This window comes from Heterodontus francisci, chromosome 25, assembly GCF_036365525.1.
Source record: "Heterodontus francisci isolate sHetFra1 chromosome 25, sHetFra1.hap1, whole genome shotgun sequence".
Classification (NCBI taxonomy): domain Eukaryota; kingdom Metazoa; phylum Chordata; class Chondrichthyes; order Heterodontiformes; family Heterodontidae; genus Heterodontus; species Heterodontus francisci.
The window spans coordinates 65,692,741-65,711,635 of record NC_090395.1 but is presented as its reverse complement, the minus strand read 5'-3'; the positions used below and the strand labels follow the sequence as shown (position 1 = coordinate 65,711,635).

The window sequence follows — 18,895 nt, the reverse complement described above, 5'->3', positions numbered from 1 at the left end:
TCACATTGAGGATACCCTCCATCGTGTTGTGTGGCACTACCACTGTGCTAAATGGGATAGATTTCAAACAGATCTAGCAATGCAAAACTGGGCATCCATGAGGCACTGTGGACCATCAGCAGCAGCAGAATTGTACTCAACCACAATCTGTATCTCATGGCCCGGCATATCTCCCACTCTACCATTACCATCAACCCTGGAGACCAACCCTGGTTCAATGAATAGTGCAGGAGGGCATGCCAGGAGCAGCACCAGGCATACCTCAAAATGAGGTGTCAACCTAGTGAATCTACAACACAGGACTATCTGCGTAAGCAGCATGCGATAGACAGAGCTAAGTGATCCCATAACCAACGGATCAGATCTAAGCTCTGCAGTCCTGCCATATCCAGCCATGAATGATGGTGGACAATTAAACAACTAACTGGAGGAGGTGGTTCCACAAATATCCCCATCCTCAATGATGGGGGAGCCCAGCACAACAGTGCGAAAGAGAAGGCTGAAGCATTTGCAACAATCTTCAGCCAGAAGTGCCGGGTTGATGATCCATCTCGGCCTCCTCCCGAAGTCCCCAGCATCACAGATGCCAGACTTCAGCCAATTCGATTCACTCCGTGTGATATCAAGAAACGACTGAAGGCATTGGATACTGCAAAAGCAATGGGACCTGACAAGATTCCGGCAATAGTACTGAAGACCTGTGCTCCAGAACTTGCCACGCCCCTAGCCAAGCTGTTCCAGTACAGCTACAACAATGGCATCTACCCTGCAATGTGGAAAATTGCCCAGGTACGTCCTGTACACAAAAAGCAGGACAAGTCCAACCCGGCCAATTACTGCCCCATCAGCCTACTCTCAATCATCAGCAAAGTGATGGAAGGTGTCATCAACAGTGCCATCAAGCAGCACTTGCTTAGCAATAACCTGCTCAATGACGCTCAGTTTGGGTTCTGCCAGGGCCATTCAGCTCCTGACCTCATTACAGCCTTGGTTCAAACATGGACAAAAGAGCTGAACTCAAGAGGTGAGGTGAGAGTGACTGCCCTTGACATCAAGGCAGCATTTGACCGAGTATGGCATCAAGGAGCCCTAGCAAAACTGAGGTCAATGGCAATCAGGGGGAAAACCCTTTGCTGGCTGGAGTCATACCTAGCGCAAAGGAAGATGGTTGTGGTTGTTGGAGGTCAATCATCTGAGCTCCAGGACATCACTGCAGGAGTTCCTCAGGGCAGTGTCCTAGGCCCAACCATCTTCAGCTGCTTCATCAATGACCTACCTTCAATCATAAGGTCAGAAGTGGGGATGTTCGCTGATGATGGCACAATGTTCAGCACCATTCGTGACTCCTCAGATACTGAAGCAGTCCTTGTAGAAATGCAGCAAGACCTGGACAATATCCAGGCATGTGCTGATAAGTGGCAAGTAACATTCGCGCCACACAAGTGCCAGGCAATGACCATCTCCAACAAGAGCGAATCTAACCATCTCCCCTTGACATTCAACGGCATTACCATCACTGAATCCCCCACTATCAACATCCTAGGGGTCACCATTGACCAGACACTGAACTGGAATAGCCATATAAATACCGTGGCTACAACAGCAGGGCAGAGGCTAGGAATCCTGAGGCGAGCAACTTACCTCCTGACTCCCCAAAGCCTGTCCACCATCTGCAAGGTACAAGTCAGGAGTGTGATGGAATACTCTCCCATTGCCTGGATGGGTGCAGCTCCAACAACACTCAAGAAGCTCAACACTATCCAGGACAAAGCAGCCCACTTGATTGGCTCCCAATCTACAAACATTCACTCCCTTCACCACCGATGTACAGTGGCAGCAGTGTGTACCATCTACAAGATGCACTGCAGCAATGCACCAAGGTTCCTTAGACAGCACCTTCCAAACCCGCAACCTCTACCAACTAGAAGGACAAGGGCAGCAAATGCATGGGAACACCACCACCTGCAAGTTCCCCTCCAAGTCACACACCATCCTGACTTGGAACTATATCACCGTTCCTTCACTGTCGCTGGGTCAAAATCTTGGAATTCCCTTCATAACAGCACTGTGGGTATACCTACCCCAAATGGACTGCAGCAGTTCAAGAAGGCAGCTCACCACCACCTTCTCAAGGGCAATTAGGGATGGGCAATAAATGCTGGCCTAGCCAGTGATGCCCACATCCCTGAATGAATAAAAAAAAAACCCTCCATGACCTCACCCCTCCTATCTTTGTAACCACTTCTGCGAACTCTGTGTTCTTCCAACTCTGGCTTCTTGTGCATTCCCACTTCATTTGCCTTACCATTGATGACAATGCCTTGAGTTGTCCAAGTCCAAAACTCCAGCATCCTCTCCTTAACACTGACTGCTCTTTTTGACCAAATATTGATCAGCTGACCGAATGTCTCTACCTTTGGCTTGGCAACAATTTTTGTCTAATTACATGCCTGTGAAGCATCTTGGGAGGGATTACTAGGTTAAATGTGCTATCTAAATGCAAGTTATTGTTGTTGACACCACTAATGAGGCAAAAATAATAAATGAACGTGCTTCTCAACCCACTGCTGTTGTCAATGAGAGTCCCATCTCTTTAGTTTTGCTAAGAGTGCAGGTCTTATCCTTGTGTAACAGATTGTCTTCAGAGGCCTGAATTTTCCTACTGGTTTCAATGAAAAATGTTTGTTGTGCATCAAATGCTGCAAGTGAATGTTCTATTGTAAATGAACACAAATTCAGTTTGAACAAAATTCCATTCGGTCCTCAACTACTTTAAGGCTTGATAAATAAAGCAAAGAAAGAATTGGGGGTCTGAAAATGTGTGTGTTCAAGTTGATGCAGCTTGCAATGGTCATGGTGGTTTGAAACTGTAAGAAAAATGTGTTGATATTCTCAGGGTTGATGTGTGGCAGAAACCCATAAATGTACAATAACAGTAGGTGTTAGTGACTAAATGAAGGGTTGTGTTTGTAACTGGGAGAAGAAGAACTGCACTGTTACAGGGCTTTATATAGGCAGCATCATGGGTGCTGGGCCATTTATTGATGAAACAGTGGACAGGTGTACAGGGATCATACAAGCCACGCTTTGGTGTGGACAAATTACCCCAGAGGGAAGCATTACTAAGCTAGATGATGAATCTTAAAGAGAAGGAGAGGCCAAAGCTGAGCAAAGACTTATTGATTGATCTACATGATGAGCTCCCAAAAGACTGGGAGATACAGTCATCAGTTAAACTTTGCTTAATTTAAGTGAAATCAGAGTTACCACAGCTCTCAACATTTATATACCTTCCAGGAACTGAGTGGCAGATATCTTAGACTCAAAGGAAATGCTGTCAGCTGTTGCACAGGGATTTTTCAGAATTTTTCGAAAGGCCTATACTTGGGTATATATGGTTGGAGGCGAATTGACACACTGGCCAGGGAAGGTTGGAAATATGGTTACTGTTTGTTGTAGTCTGCATAGTATTGCTATTGATTAAGTGAGGCCTTCCAACTGGTTTTGTTTGAGCAACAAGAGAAAACTGAGTTGCAAGGAAAACTAGTGGCATCAATAGGTGACCAGCAGTAAAATCGGAGGAGGTAGCTGTCGTTCATGTTACGGAAAATGGATGAAAACAGAACCAATTTCAGAGCCCTATGTCCTGTAGCCGAGTCAATCCTAAAGTAGAATCATAGAAAATGACAACAAACATGGAGGCCATTAAGGCCATCGTGCCTGTGCTGGCTGTTTGAAAGGGAAGTCATTCTTAGTCTCATATCTTCACTTTTTCTCCATAGGTTCCTCAGCCTTTTTTTAAATCTCCAGCAGTAGCTGGGATTTTGCCATCAACAAAGGAACAGCACTCGCCATTCACTACACTGACAGCTGTCCACAGAGTATTTGTGGTGTTTTGAGCAGAGCTTTCCTATAATGGCTCTAATCCAGCCCTCTGCAGGGGATCTGGGACCTCTGTGAGCAAGCCAAGAAACAGGAAGATTCATCAATCAGATTGAAGAATCCTCACCAAGCCATGCAGAGAATAAACCAGGAAATATAAAACAGGAGTTATAAAGTTGACTTGAATCATGCACAGACAACAAAATGAGGATTGGGAAAGAAAGATGGGATTAAGAGAGTGAGATAACAGATATAGGCAGAAAAACTATTTTCATTATTAATTTTATTTTTTGGAAACCTCCAACATTTATTAAATTCTCAAGGAATGAGACTCCACATTTGCAATATTTCATTTTCAGAGCCACAGAGGTAATTTGGCAGAAATTGTCACTGATCAGACTGCTAAAAATTCAACTACACCTGAATGCAACAGCCTTAATCATTTCTATGCGTTTAAAAGAGAAAGAAAAATAAAAGACTTGTATTCATATAGCGCCTTCCATGACCACCAGCCAACGAGGTACTTTTGAGTCACCGTTGCAATTTAGGAAATGCAGCCGCCAGTTCATGCACAACAAGCTCCCACAAACAGCAACATGATAATGATCAGAGAATGATCAGATAATCTTCTTTATATTCATTGATGAATAATAATTGCCCAGAAAACCAAGGATAACTCCCCTGCATCTCTTCGAAATAGTGCCATGCGATTGTTTAGGTCCACCTGAGAGGCCAGACAGAGACTATGACCAGGATTTTACGAGTATCACGGCGTTCCAACAGCTGACCTGGAAGTTGTTGGTATTTCCGCCTCCGCCCTTTTTCTCATTTGAGACACAATTTTACATGCAAATTAAAGGTGCGGCAACAGGCACAGGAGACACATATAATCATGCGGGGGCGGACGGACTTTCATAGGTGGGACCTGCCGTCACTCTCAGAAGCACCAAGAGCCGTATGTCTATAAATCATTCTGTGTTGCAAGCCTGAAGGATTGGCAGCCGTTGCAATTATCTGTTGATCGCACCGACAGAAAATCCTAAAAGTTTTTTGAACTTACTTTACCTCAACTTTCAGTTTTCATCCCAGCACCAGGTAACCCTCCCCCAACGATAATGTTTTTGAATTTCATAACCCATATAATGCCAGGCACTAGGCAATATCCCTCCTACGCTCCTTCATGTACTCGATCACCCCATCATGTGTCCTGACCCCCTCTTTCCCCTGCTCCTCCATCCAACCGATCACCCTATCCTGTCCTGCCCCAGTACCCTCCCCTGCTCCTCCATGTATGCTCTCCCATGCTTTCCTGCCATTGCCTGAGGAAATTCTCCCTTGCTGGTGCTGAGCCTGGAGCCAAACATCCATTTCAATGTTGGCCTTCCTTGTGCCGATGAATACAAGACTCGAAACCACTGACGTCAGACACAATTGCACAAAGCCGACTAGTGTACGGTTGAATGAATGTGAATCAGGTGGCACGGGAATATCGTTTGCCGCTAATTTAATCTGGCAGGTAGGATTTAATTTGAACTAAGTGCAGGGTAATGAGTATTCATGGTATGGAAATACATACAAAGCTGCAATCCGCCACCATGTGTGGGGAACCCCGGACTGCTGCAAACATGCTGCTGACTTCATTGCGATACAAAAACCCGCAGTCGGAAATCTGAAAAAACAGCTTACGCCAAACTAAATCACACTATTCGCTACCAAAGCCACTCTTGCAGGGCCCACAAAATTGGTTCAACATCTCATCCAAAAGATGTTACCTTCAACAATGCAGCACTCCCTCACTACTATACAGGAGTGTCAACATTAATTTTTGGCACTGAGGTCCTGGAGTGGTACTTGAACCCACATCTTTGTGCCTCAAAAGCAAGAGAACTACCAACCGATCCACAGCTGCATGGGTAACCAGGCAGTAAGTTCCACAATTTCACGCCCTTACATTAATTTCAATATCAAAGCTATCAGTGTTATGCAGCCTGTGGAGAAGCAGGGTAATTCGGACAGCAACTTCAACATTTCTGCACTTAACTGCATGTTTGTGCACTCTGGCAATTGCAGTCTCCTTTATTCCATAACAACAGTGAGTGTTGCTCACCTCATCGTTACTATCCATCGAAAATGCGGGTCAATAATTCAATACCCGAAGGAATGAATCTCCACAATATAATTGTTCACAATCTGAGCCAGTGAGGTGGATTGGCAGCCATGAATAATTATCACATTGTTAAAAGGTTACTCACACTGTTAATTATGTTACGACTGAGTCAGGAGGAGTGCACTCTTTTCTAGTACCACTTCTCCACATGTCACCACATATATATTTTAAAATGTTTACCCAGTTACTGATGCAGCCAATCATACACTCCACTCCTTATCCCAGAATAAAATACACCAACTATGTTTCATTAATAAACAACAAAATTATCCATTTATCATAGACCAAGTCTTAACCAATAATAAAGCAAACATGCACGTGAATTGAAATATTAAAACCCCTTATTTGTCCTAGCCCTCATTAACATACTTACATACACACAAAACCAGTTACCCAGGAGTAAACAGGGATTTTTGTTTACAGCTGTTACAAAGAAACAGAAGGAATGACAAAAAACATATGCTGAAAAGAAGGTATGGAAAGATATCCATTGTTTGTTAGACATCCCAAATGCGAATAGACGGCTGTCACGAGGATCTTCCCAGGACAGTCCCTTCCAGGCAATGTTGAAGATCAGTCTGGGTAGGCCTACAAGAGATGCAGCACAGAAAGGTCCAGTCAGGCTTTACAGCAGGAAACATCAACAAGGATTTTATTAAGTCTTATAGCAGCAATGTAGCAGTAAAGGTTTCTTCAAATACAGGAGGAAATAGTAAACGCACTTGATGCAGGATGTCTTTTCAAGAGAAAAAGCTGAGCTGGCTGGATCTTCTTCTGTTCTCCTGGCAGGTCAATAAGCAAACTTCTTCTTTCTGTTTATGTAAGTTCTGAAAACATATAAATGAAACAGAGGCAGTTCAAACAGTTCACAGCCCAACACACTGTCCAAAGGGAAACCAAAAACAATACCTCAAGAGTCAAGCCTCCTGACCCCTACAAATCTTGACCTATCATTTCTCTGTAAACATCTTCTCCAAGTCACCAAGGTTCCTGTTGTTTATTGCTTAAGGCACATGACTTCTAGCAAGGTTGTTTTTAAACACCATCTCAGTGTCCTTTCAATGAGTTGTCAAAAACAAAGCAAAGTCCAGCTTCCATGAGATCTTCAGCCTTCCAATGAATTCGTCTCCACATTTTAAATATAAGTCCTCAAAAACATACACTTAACAAAAATTACTAGACTCAACATTCTATGCCAATCTTGATGGGTAATACTGGGCAAATGTGGCAACTTCATCAAAGCAACAGGGAGGTTAAGGGTAAGCTGCCAATTTCACAAAGCTAACAGCGAGCAACACACATCAGGCAGTAAGTTGTGGTGATTCAAAATTAATGGAGCATCTTGTTGCTGGCTGTATTGCATATTAATAAGGGTTTGAATTGTTCAAATGCTGTAATTCATTCTGCAAATTCTGGGTGGTTATACTTTCAGCAATAGTACAGGAAATAAGTACAGGAAACTTGTCAGGGTGATTCAACAGCAAGCACAGCCTGCTTGTTGACACCTCCCAAGAAGTCAACAACCATATCTGCAGACATTGCAGCACCCTCCTGGCAGCAATTGTCTTCAAGTCATCAAAGAGGCAAATGCAGAGCTGTGCCGTCTGCTGCAAGAACATCTGCAGTTAATAAACAGCATAAAGCTGGAACAGCCAGTGTCAGTAATGGTCAACTGTGACCTCTAATCTAGAGGTGCATAAAGGGTAGAACTTTCTGGGACCTGGCTTGCTACTATCTTCTTCCTCATTTAAGTTCCTCAACTGAGTTACATTAAATACTTATTTGACTCTGAGAACTAAGCGCTGGGTGAGTGACAACAAGTGCTGACCTGAAGATCCCAATGAAAACAATGTGGATTCTGATACTTTTCATTTGTTCCTTGCCCGGTAAGTGACAGCCAGAGCTGGATATTCAGATAATCTATGTTAATTTAGGCCTAGCGTATGCTTTATACTTGGGGGAAAAAAGGCACAAAATACTTAGCAAAAATAAATGAATAATTTTTGTGTGCAGCCTTGTAATACTTTTTAACTACACTGTAGCACCACAGAAATATTTACTGATATATACTAAGCCGTATTATTAATTGTGAATGCAAAATAAAGGGTCCATTTAACTTTGTAGAAAGCTACACGGGTAACTTAATTAAAATGTAACATATTTAAATGTGTAAAAAGTGATTTTTTAAAAATGTAGTCTGATGTCTAATATACACTGATGGCTGCAGTGGTAATAAACCCTCGAATCGAACAGGTTTTGAATTTGCAATTTCTTCTATCATTTAAAGTACTTTTGATGAAATATTGTTTTTTTAAGGCTCTGTCAGTGACACGGATCCTCACTGCTAGAGGGTTGGCCGACATTACTCTTCCAAAAGTAACCATCTACTTCTCATTCTTTAACTTTACCAACTAGATTTAGCTTTTCACTCCCACCCCATATAACCTGATAACATTATGCTGCAATGGAATTTCTGATTAATAATGCCACCTCTTTCATTTACACCACAACATAAGAAAATAAGAAATAGGATCAGGAGTCAGCCATTTGGCCCTTCGAGCCCTACTCGCCATTCAACAAGATCATGGTTGATTTCCTACCTGAACTTCACCTTCTCGAACTATTCTCCATATCCATTAATTCCCTTAGTACCCAAAAATCTATCAACCTCTGTTTTGAATATACTCAACGACTGAGCATCTACAGCTCCCTGGGGTAGAGAATTCCAAAGTTTCATAACCCTTTGAGTGAAGAAATTTCTCCTCACTTCAGTCCTAAATATCCAATCCCTTATTCTGAGAGACAATGTGTTCTAGATTCCCAGCCAGGAGAAACATTTTCTCAGCATCTACCCTGTCATCTACCCTGTCAAGCCCCTTAAGAATTTTATATGTTCCAATTTGATCACCACTCATTGTTCTAAACACCAGGGAATATCGGCCTAGTCCATTCAATCCCTCCTCGTAGGTCAATCTCTTCATCCCAGGAACAAGTCTAGTGAACCATCATTGCACTCCTTCTAGAGGAAGTATGTCCTTCTGTAGGTAAGGAGACCAAAACTGTTCACAATACTCCAGGCCTCACAATCCTCTGTATAATTCTAGAAAGACTTATTTAGTCTTACACACCAATCCTGTTGTAACAAAAGTTATCATATCATTTGCCTTCCTAATTGTTGGCTGTACCTGCGTGTTAACGTTTTGTGTTTGATTTACAAGGATATCCAGGTCCCTCTGAATGCAAACATTTCCCAATCTCTCACTTTTTGAAAAATATTCTATTTTTTATTTTTGCTACCAAAGGGGTATTATGAATCTATTTTGTAACCAGAAATGTTAAGCTCCCAGTACAGCCTACTCTAAACCACAACTCTGTTCATTCTATTACATCAAATCTCCCCACAAATATTTGTGCCTCTAGCTTACTCATTTTACACAGATTACTTTATGTATTATGTACATGGCCCTTTCCTATCCTGAGTGGTGTGAAACAGGGCTGTGTTCTCGCACCCACACTTTTTGGGATTTTCTTCTCCCTGCTGCTTTCACATGCGTTCAAATCCTCTGAAGAAGGAATTTTCCTCCACACAAGATCAGGGGGCAGGTTGTTCAACCTTGCCCGTCTAAGAGCGAAGTCCAAAGTACGGAAAGTCCTCATCAGAGAACTCCTCTTTGCTGACGATGCTGCTTTAACATCTCACACTGAAGAGTGCCTGCAGAGTCTCATCGACAGGTTTGCGTCTGCCTGCAATGAATTTGGCCTAACCATCAGCCTCAAGAAAACGAACATCATGGGGCAGGATGTCAGAAATGCTCCATCCATCAATATTGGCGACCACGCTCTGGAAGTGGTTCAAGAGTTCACCTACCTAGGCTCAACTATCACCAGTAACCTGTCTCTAGATGCAGAAATCAACAAGCGCATGGGTAAGGCTTCCACTGCTATGTTCAGACTGGCCAAGAGAGTGTGGGAAAATGGCGCACTGACACGGAACACAAAAGTCCGAGTGTATCAGGCCTGTGTCCTCAGTACCTTGCTCTACGGCAGCGAGGCCTGGACAACGTATGCCAGCCAAGAGCGACGTCTCAATTCATTCCATCTTCGCTGCCTTCGGAGAATACTTGGCATCAGGTGGCAGGACTATATCTCCAACACAGAAGTCCTTGAAGCGGCCAACATCCCCAGCTTATACACACTACTGAGTCAGCGGCGCTTGAGATGGCTTGGCCATGTGAGCCGCATGGAAGATGGCAGGATCCCCAAAGACACATTGTACAGCGAGCTCGCCACTGGTATCAGACCCACCGGCCGTCCATGTCTCCGTTATAAAGACGTCTGCAAACGCGACATGAAATCGTGTGACATTGATCACAAGTCGTGGGAGTCAGTTGCCAGCATTCGCCAGAGCTGGCGGGCAGCTATAAAGACAGGGCTAAATTGTGGCGAGTCGAAGAGACTTAGTAGTTGGCAGGAAAAAAGACAGAGGCGCAAGGGGAGAGCCAACTGTGCAACAGCCCCAACAAACAAATTTCTCTGCAGCACCTGTGGAAGAGCCTGTCACTCCAGAATTGGCCTTTATAGCCACTCCAGGCGCTGCTTCACAGACCACTGACCACCTCCAGGCGCGTATCCATTGTCTCTCGAGATAAGGAGGCCCAAAAGAAGAAGAACTTTATGTATTATGTACATTTGACTGATGGGTGCCTCTGTCTGTTTGGCTATCTTCCTCTTTTCAATACTTCCTTCTCCTATCTGATCTCTTTTATCTCTCCACTGACCCTCCTTAATCTTTCCTACATCCTTTGCCATTTCTGCTTGTCTCTCTGCCTCTTCATCTTGTTTTTAATCCCTCCTCCTGTCATTTTAGTGTAAACTCTTTCCCCACAACATGAGTTCCTCTCCAAGCAAGGCCATTGGTCTAATAAATGTTCAAGTAAAATCCTCCCGTCCTCTACAGACTGCTCCTCTTTCAGAACTGGCACCAATGTGACAAGAATATGAACCCTTTTCGTTTGAAGCATCTCTCCAGCCAGACAATTACTTCTATTATCTTACTATTCTTATACGGATGGCCATGTGACACTGGGAATAATCCTGTCTTTACTTCCCTCAAGGTCCTACTCATTGACCTATCTCCAAGTTCCTGAATCTTCCCTTGCTGAACCGCAATCCTCTTCCTTTCTACGTTCTTGGCTGCATGAAACATGTTAACCTTCCTTCTCCAAATCCTGCTGCTGTACCAGTTGCACCCAACAAAGTTGAGGGGATAGAAATTAATTTGGCATTTCCCATGTTGCTGAATGAATTGAGAAGCAACTCAAATTTAAGTTGTTGCTGTTAGAAAGAAGGTCGTGTATTTATTTACCGCCATTTAAGACCACAAAACATCTCAATATGCTTTACAGCCGATTACTCTTTTAAGGTATTGTCACAGTTACAACATTGAAAAAGTGGAAGCCAATTTGTGCACATCAAGATCCCACAAACAGAAATATAATAATGAACGGATCAGCTTTTTTTTGTGATTGTTGGTTGAGGGATAAATATTGACCATAGCACCAGGGAAAACTCCATTGCTCTGCTTTGAAAAAGGGCTGTGCCAACATTTACATCTAAGGGGCAGAGAGGGTCTCTGTTTAACATCTCATCTAAAATACAGCATATCCCTCAGTACTACACTGGAATGTCATTGTAGATTTTTTGCTATGGTCGCTGGAGTACGACTTGAACATATAATCTACTAACCCAGAGGTGAGAGTACTGGCACTAAACGACAGTGAAAACAATTGCAATAATGACTCTACTTCAAAAGTAAATCATTGGCTGAGAAGTGTTTTGGCACATTCTGAGGCTGTGATAAGGCACTATATTAATGTTTTCTATTCTCACAAACGAGAAGGAATTCAACATATTAATAGATACAGTGGAGAGATTCCTCTGTACACAGTGGTAACTCTTATGCTAATGTATCCGTTTGCATTAAGCAGTTATTTCCTGCTCAATTTCTCAAATGTTATCTCCTCAGTTTCAGGTGCACTGTGGGCAAAAACGAAAGTAACAGGAGTTGTGGGAAGAGCGATCACAATAGATTGTCACTATCAAAGATATTACCAGTCGAACATGAAATATTGGTGTCATGGCTGGACTCACCAGTGTACATATTTAGTGAAAACGAATGAGCCAGGTGGACAGCGAGGAAGAATATCAATCACAGATAACAAGACACAAGGAAAATTTGTTGTTACAATGAAGGATCTTCGCTTTGAGGATACAGGATGGTTCTTTTCTTCTTTTTTTCTTTTGGGCCTCCTTATCTCGAGAGACAATGGATACGCGCCTGGAGGTGGTCAGTGGTTTGTGAAGCAGCGCCTGGAGTGGCTATAAAGGCCAATTCTGGAGTGACAGGCTCTTCCACAAGTGCTGCAGAGAAATTTGTTTGTTGGGGCTGTTGCACAGTTGGCTCTCCCCTTGCGCCTCTGTCTTTTTTCCTGCCAACTACTAAGTCTCTTCGACTCGCCACAATTTAGCCCTGTCTTTATGGCTGCCCGCCAGCTCTGGCGAATGCTGGCAACTGACTCCCACGACTTGTGATCAATGTCACACGATTTCATGTCGCGTTTGCAGACGTCTTTATAACGGAGACATGGACGGCCGGTGGGTCTGATACCAGTGGCGAGCTCGCTGTACAATGTGTCTTTGGGGATCCTGCCATCTTCCATGCGGCTCACATGGCCAAGCCATCTCAAGCGCCGCTGACTCAGTAGTGTGTATAAGCTGGGGATGTTGGCCGCTTCAAGGACTTCTGTGTTGGAGATATAGTCCTGCCACCTGATGCCAAGTATTCTCCGAAGGCAGCGAAGATGGAATGAATTGAGACGTCGCTCTTGGCTGGCATACGTTGTCCAGGCCTCGCTGCCGTAGAGCAAGGTACTGAGGACACAGGCCTGATACACTCGGACTTTTGTGTTCCGTGTCAGTGCGCCATTTTCCCACACTCTCTTGGCCAGTCTGAACATAGCAGTGGAAGCCTTACCCATGCGCTTGTTGATTTCTGCATCTAGAGACAGGTTACTGGTGATAGTTGAGCCTAGGTAGGTGAACTCTTGAACCACTTCCAGAGCGTGGTCGCCAATATTGATGGATGGAGCATTTCTGACATCCTGCCCCATGATGTTCGTTTTCTTGAGGCTGATGGTTAGGCCAAATTCATTGCAGGCAGACGCAAACCTGTCGATGAGACTCTGCAGGCATTCTTCAGTGTGAGATGTTAAAGCAGCATCGTCAGCAAAGAGGAGTTCTCTGATGAGGACTTTCCGTACTTTGGACTTCGCTCTTAGACGGGCAAGGTTGAACAACCTGCCCCCTGATCTTGTGTGGAGGAAAATTCCTTCTTCAGAGGATTTGAACGCATGTGAAAGCAGCAGGGAGAAGAAAATCCCAAAAAGTGTGGGTGCGAGAACACAGCCCTGTTTCACACCACTCAGGATAGGAAAGGGCTCTGATGAGGAGCCACCATGTTGAATTGTGCCTTTCATATTGTCATGGAATGAGGTGATGATACTTAGTAGCTTTGGTGGACATCCGATCTTTTCTAGTAGTCTGAAGAGACCACGTCTGCTGACGAGGTCAAAGGCTTTGGTGAGATCAATGAAAGCAATGTAGAGGGGCATCTGTTGTTCACGGCATTTCTCCTGTAGCTGACGAAGGGAGAACAGCATGTCAATAGTCGATCTCTCTGCACGAAAGCCACACTGTGCCTCAGGGTAGACGCGCTCGGCCAGCTTCTGGCAATGAAGGATCTTCGCTTTGAGGATACAGGATGGTACAGCTGTGGTATTGATAAATATGAAACTGATTCCATATTTCCTGTACATCTACAAATATCTTATGGTACATCTCCAAGTGATTTTCTTATTACTCTCTACTGAAATGTCTGATCAATGTTTTATCTGGGAGAAACATGACAGCTCCGATATCCGGAGGCTCCACAGCAGTGCAGAATCTGGCAGGTTACGGGCAGAGGTCGGGAAATCTGGCTTGTGTTACACACCCAATTCATGGCCTGTCCAATTTTCTGACCAAGAATTTCAATTGTTATTGGACCAACAATTCCTTTAAATATATGGAGTTTTGATAGACATCACATGGGATGCTTATCACATTTTCTGTCTCTGAACTATATTAAATATCACACTGTCTGATGTTTGCATTGTGACTAAAGCTAATAGACAATAACAAAAGGAGTGAACAGCAAGTTGTTACTCGTGGTACCTTGCAGGAGCACGTGGGTTTGGGGGTGAGTGGTGGTGAGGAGGTGGTTAAAGACACAGTAATTGACAATGGGTTGGGAAGCCAATCCAACACCCCAAATTGTGCATGTAACTGGAGCGTGTCAGTCTGTGTGGGAGCAAACTCCTTCAGAGATGCTGTTGTCAATTTCAGGATGTTAATTGGTCATTTTGTGTAATGTTACATGAACTTTGGAAACTAACTGTGGGTGCACGGGTCTCCCAGGCTTCCTGGAACTTGCCAGTGAAAGCAAGGTGAGAAGACATTGGGAATTGAGGAGGCTGAACACAGGACTAGGAAACACCAATAAGTACAGAAACCTGTCTGCTGATTTCTTGTCTGATTGTGTGAGAGGATTTGTTCACAGTATTTGTGCTGAGATGTTATTTTCACAACTGTGGAGGTTTTGACGTCTGCTCTGCACTTTGCCCATGTTATCTATCAGATCAGTGCGAGTGCCGCTTATCCTGTTTTATTTTGGACCTTAGCTCACAGGAGGTTGTCCCTGCAACACAGGGTGTACAGGCAGAGGATACGTTTCCATAACACATTGGAACACCAGTGTAGCAGGGGGCTCACTTAACAATATAAAAATGTTCACAAACATCCATCTGCATACACTTGTGCAACTAAAAGTTGTTATTCTTCCTTTTCTGTGCACTTCTACATGATGCAACCCCTGTGGTATCAGCAGAGGTAGGGGTGGGCTGCTCAGATCCCTGCTCTGACTGCTGAGATGCTCTTAGCTGGTGACCTCTGGGTTTTGGAGTCTATGAAGGCCCTGGCAAAGACTGCTGCATCTGCATCTGTGCAGGAACAGACTCCTCCATCAGACATGAGGCAACATGTGGGGTACTGAATGAGGTGGGATGAAGGGCAACAGGCGAGAAGTTAAAATACTTTGAACCAAGTCCCCACATCCATGTCTTCTTTCACCATCACCCCTCCCATGGCTCACCCACTGGAGAACACCTTGCTGGAGATCAGTGGGAGAATGAATGGTCAATGCGAGGGGGTGATTTATCCTATTTGTGTGATTGCCACATTTGTTGCTCCATGCAGGAGGCTACTCTTTCATTGATGAAGATATCATTGCAAAGGCTTGTGACATAATGCCACCTCACACTTGAGACGGACTCTTCCAATCTCTCTGTGAGCATGCACGGTGCAACTGGAAAGCCTGCCTGTACACCACACATTCTTTGCTGCTGCCCCAGGAACATCCTGTTCATTAACAGCCTGCAAGGTGCAGCATCTGCATACAGCTGAACAAAGCCTTCAGTGCCCTATGGTGGCCAATGCAGACTCCCCACTGCTGTCCCTGCATCCACCATCCACTCCTGCTCACTTATGATGTGCAAGTCGCCAGCTAAGAACACAACTATCTGCCTTACTGTTGGAATCATAAGGCTGTATTTTGTGAAGCAGGCAGGGCTTCCTGCGCTGGGCTGAGAAGGTGGGGGGAGTCCTGCCTCGGCCTCTTCGTGCCCCCCTGCCCCCCCACCCCCCCCCCCCACCCCCACACAGCAATCTTCCTCTGTTTTGATGCCTAATGTCGTGTACTGGGAACCCTGTCCCTTTAAAGACGGTAATCCCGCCTTCAAGAACATATTTCTTATTCATTCATAGGATGTGGGCATCGCTGGTTAGGACAGCATTTATTGCCCATCCCTAATTGCACTTGTGAAAGAAGTTGTGAGCCACCTTCTTGAACCGCTGCAGCCCATGTGAAGTTGGTACACCCACAGTGCTGTTAGGAAGGGAGTTGCAGGATTTTGACCCAGAGACAGTGAAAAAATGGTGACATAGTTCCAAGTCAGGATGGTGTGTGGCTTGGAGGGGCACTTGCAGGTGGTGGTGTTCCCTTGCATATGCTGCCCTTCTCTTTCTCGGTGGTAGAGGTCGTGGGTTTGGAAGGTGCCGAATAAGGAGCCTCAGTGTGTTGCTGCAGTGCATCTTGTAGATGGAACACACTGCTGCCACTGTGCGTCGGTGGTGGAGGGAGTGAATGTTGTGGATGGGGTGCCAATCAAGCGGGCTGCTTTGTCCTGGATCGTGTCAAGCTTCTTGAGTGTTGTTGGAGCTGCACCCATCCAGGCAAGTGGAGAGTATTCCATCACTGACTTGTGCCTTGTAGATGGTGGACAGGCTTTGGGGAGTCAGGAGGTGAGTTACTAGCCACAGAATTCCTAATCTCTGACCTGCTCTTGTAGCCACAGTATTAATATGGCTGGTCCAGTTCATTTTCTGGTCAACGGTGAACCCCAGGATGTTGATAGTGGGGTTGACAGCGATGGTAATGCCATTGAATGTCAAGGGGAGATGGTTAGATTCTCTCTTGTTGGAGATAGTCATTGCCTGGCACTTATGTGGCATGAATGTTACTTGCCACTTACCAGCCCAAGCCTGGATTTTGTCCAGGTCTTGCTGCATTTCTACATGGACTGCTTCAGTATCTGAGGATTCATGAATTTTGCTGAACATTGTGCAACCGTCAGCGAACATCCCCACTTCTGACCTTATGATTGTAGGAATGTCATTGATGATGCAGCTGAAGATGGTTGGATCTAGGAAACTACCCTGAGTGATGTCCTGGATCTCAGATGATTAACCTCCAACAACCGCAACCATCTTCTTTTGCGCGAGGTATGTCTCCCACCAGCAGAGAGTTTTCCCCTTGATTCCCATTGACTTCAGTTTTGCTAGGGCTCCTTGATGCCATACTCTGCCAAATGCTGCCTTGATGTCAAGGGCAGTCACTCTCACCTCACCTCTTGAGTTCAGTTCTTTTTTCCATGTTTGAACCAAGGCTGTAATGAGGTCACGGTGGTGGTAGAGTGGGGATATGCTGGGCCATGAGGTTATAGATTGCGGTTGAGTACAATTCTGCTGCTGCTGATGGCTCACAGCGCCTCATGTATGCTCAGTTTTGTGTTGCTAGATCTGTTTGAAATCTATCCCATTTAGTATGGTGGTCGTGCCACACAACACGATGGAAGGTACTCTCAGTGTGCAAACTGGACTTCGTCTCCACAAGGACTGTGTTGTGGTCACTCCTACCAATACTATCATGGACAGATGCATCTGTAACAGGCAGATTGGTGAGGACAAGGTCAAGTAGGTTGTTCCCTCTTGTTGGTTCCCTCACCACCTGCCACTGCCCCACTCTAGCAGTTATGTCCTTTGGGACTCGGCCAGCAATGGTGCTACCGAGCCACTCTTAGTGATGGATATTGAAGTCCCCCACCCAGAGTACATTCTGTGCCCTCACCACCCTCAGTGCTTCCTCCAAGTGGTGTTCAGCATGGAGGAGTACTGATTCATCAGCTGAGGGTGGGCAGTAGGTGGTAATCAGCAGGAGGTTTCCTTGCCCATGTTTGACCTGATGCCATGAGACTTCAAGGCATCCAGAGTCGATGTTGAGGACTCCCAGGGCAACTCCCTTCTGACTGTATACCACTGTGCCACCACCTCTGGTGGGTATGTCCTGCCAGTGGGGCAGGACATACCCGGGGAAGGCGATAGAGGTGTCTGGGACTTTGTCTGTAAGATATGATTTCGTGAGAATGACTATGTCAGGCTATTGCTTGACTCATCTGTGGGACAGCTCTCCCAACCTTGGCACAAGCCCCCAGATGTTAGTAAGGATGACTTTGGAGGGTCGACAGGGCTGAGTTTGCCATTGTCGCTTCCGGTGCTTAGGTCGATGCCAGGTGGTCTGTCCAGTTTCATTTCTTATTGACTTTCTAGTGGTTTGATGCAACTGAGAAGCTTGCTAGGGCTTCTCAGTGGGCATTAAAAGTCAACCACATTGCTGTGGATTTGGAGTCACATGTAGGCCAGACCAGGTAAGGACAGCAGATTTCCTTCCCTCAAGGACATTAGTGAACGAGATGGGTTTTTACAACAATCAACAATGGTTTCATGGCCATCATTAGACCAGCATTTAATTCCAGATTTATTAATTGCGTTCAATTTCCACCTTCTGCTGTGGTGGGATTCGAACCCATGGCCCCAGAGCAATACTCTGGGTCTCTAGGTTACTAGTCTAGTCTGCCTCCCCATAGTCACAGGGCTGGCAGCTCAGTAGTATTGGCAGCACCACCAAGCCCGGTGGCCACTGCCCATACTGCAGAGGCCTTGGACCCAGGCCCAGTGCTGGAACACCAGAACTCAGTGAAGTGAGGCGGGGTCACTGGGGACACTCTGGTTTGCACTGGTGAGGTGAGGTGGGAGGGTGGACGTGATGTCTGGTGGGAGGTGGGGATCATGGAGTTGTAGTTTTTGCTGGACGGGGTCCTCTGTGGGCCACAGATTGCTCTTGAAGGAGGGTCACCACCCCCTCCCCCCGGCGTCAAGCCAGCAGGGAGTGTGCCTCTTTTTACAAGGTGCCCTCCCCGCATGGCGGAGGCCCCCCATATCCTGCCGCTGGTTCGAACCTTCCGTTCCCCCGACACCCGATATGATTCTATGGTACACCCCGCCTCTGACCCTGCCTCAGGGGCGCCCATAAAATCCAGCCCAGAGAAAAATAGAATGGTTACACCACAGATGGAA

General features: G+C 45.3%; 1 pseudogene; it reads left to right on the top strand.

Annotated features, from left to right (window-relative positions):
* The window catches only part of LOC137384036 (uncharacterized), a 234,460-nt pseudogene that overhangs the window by 20,285 nt on the left and 195,280 nt on the right, over positions 1–18,895 (top strand).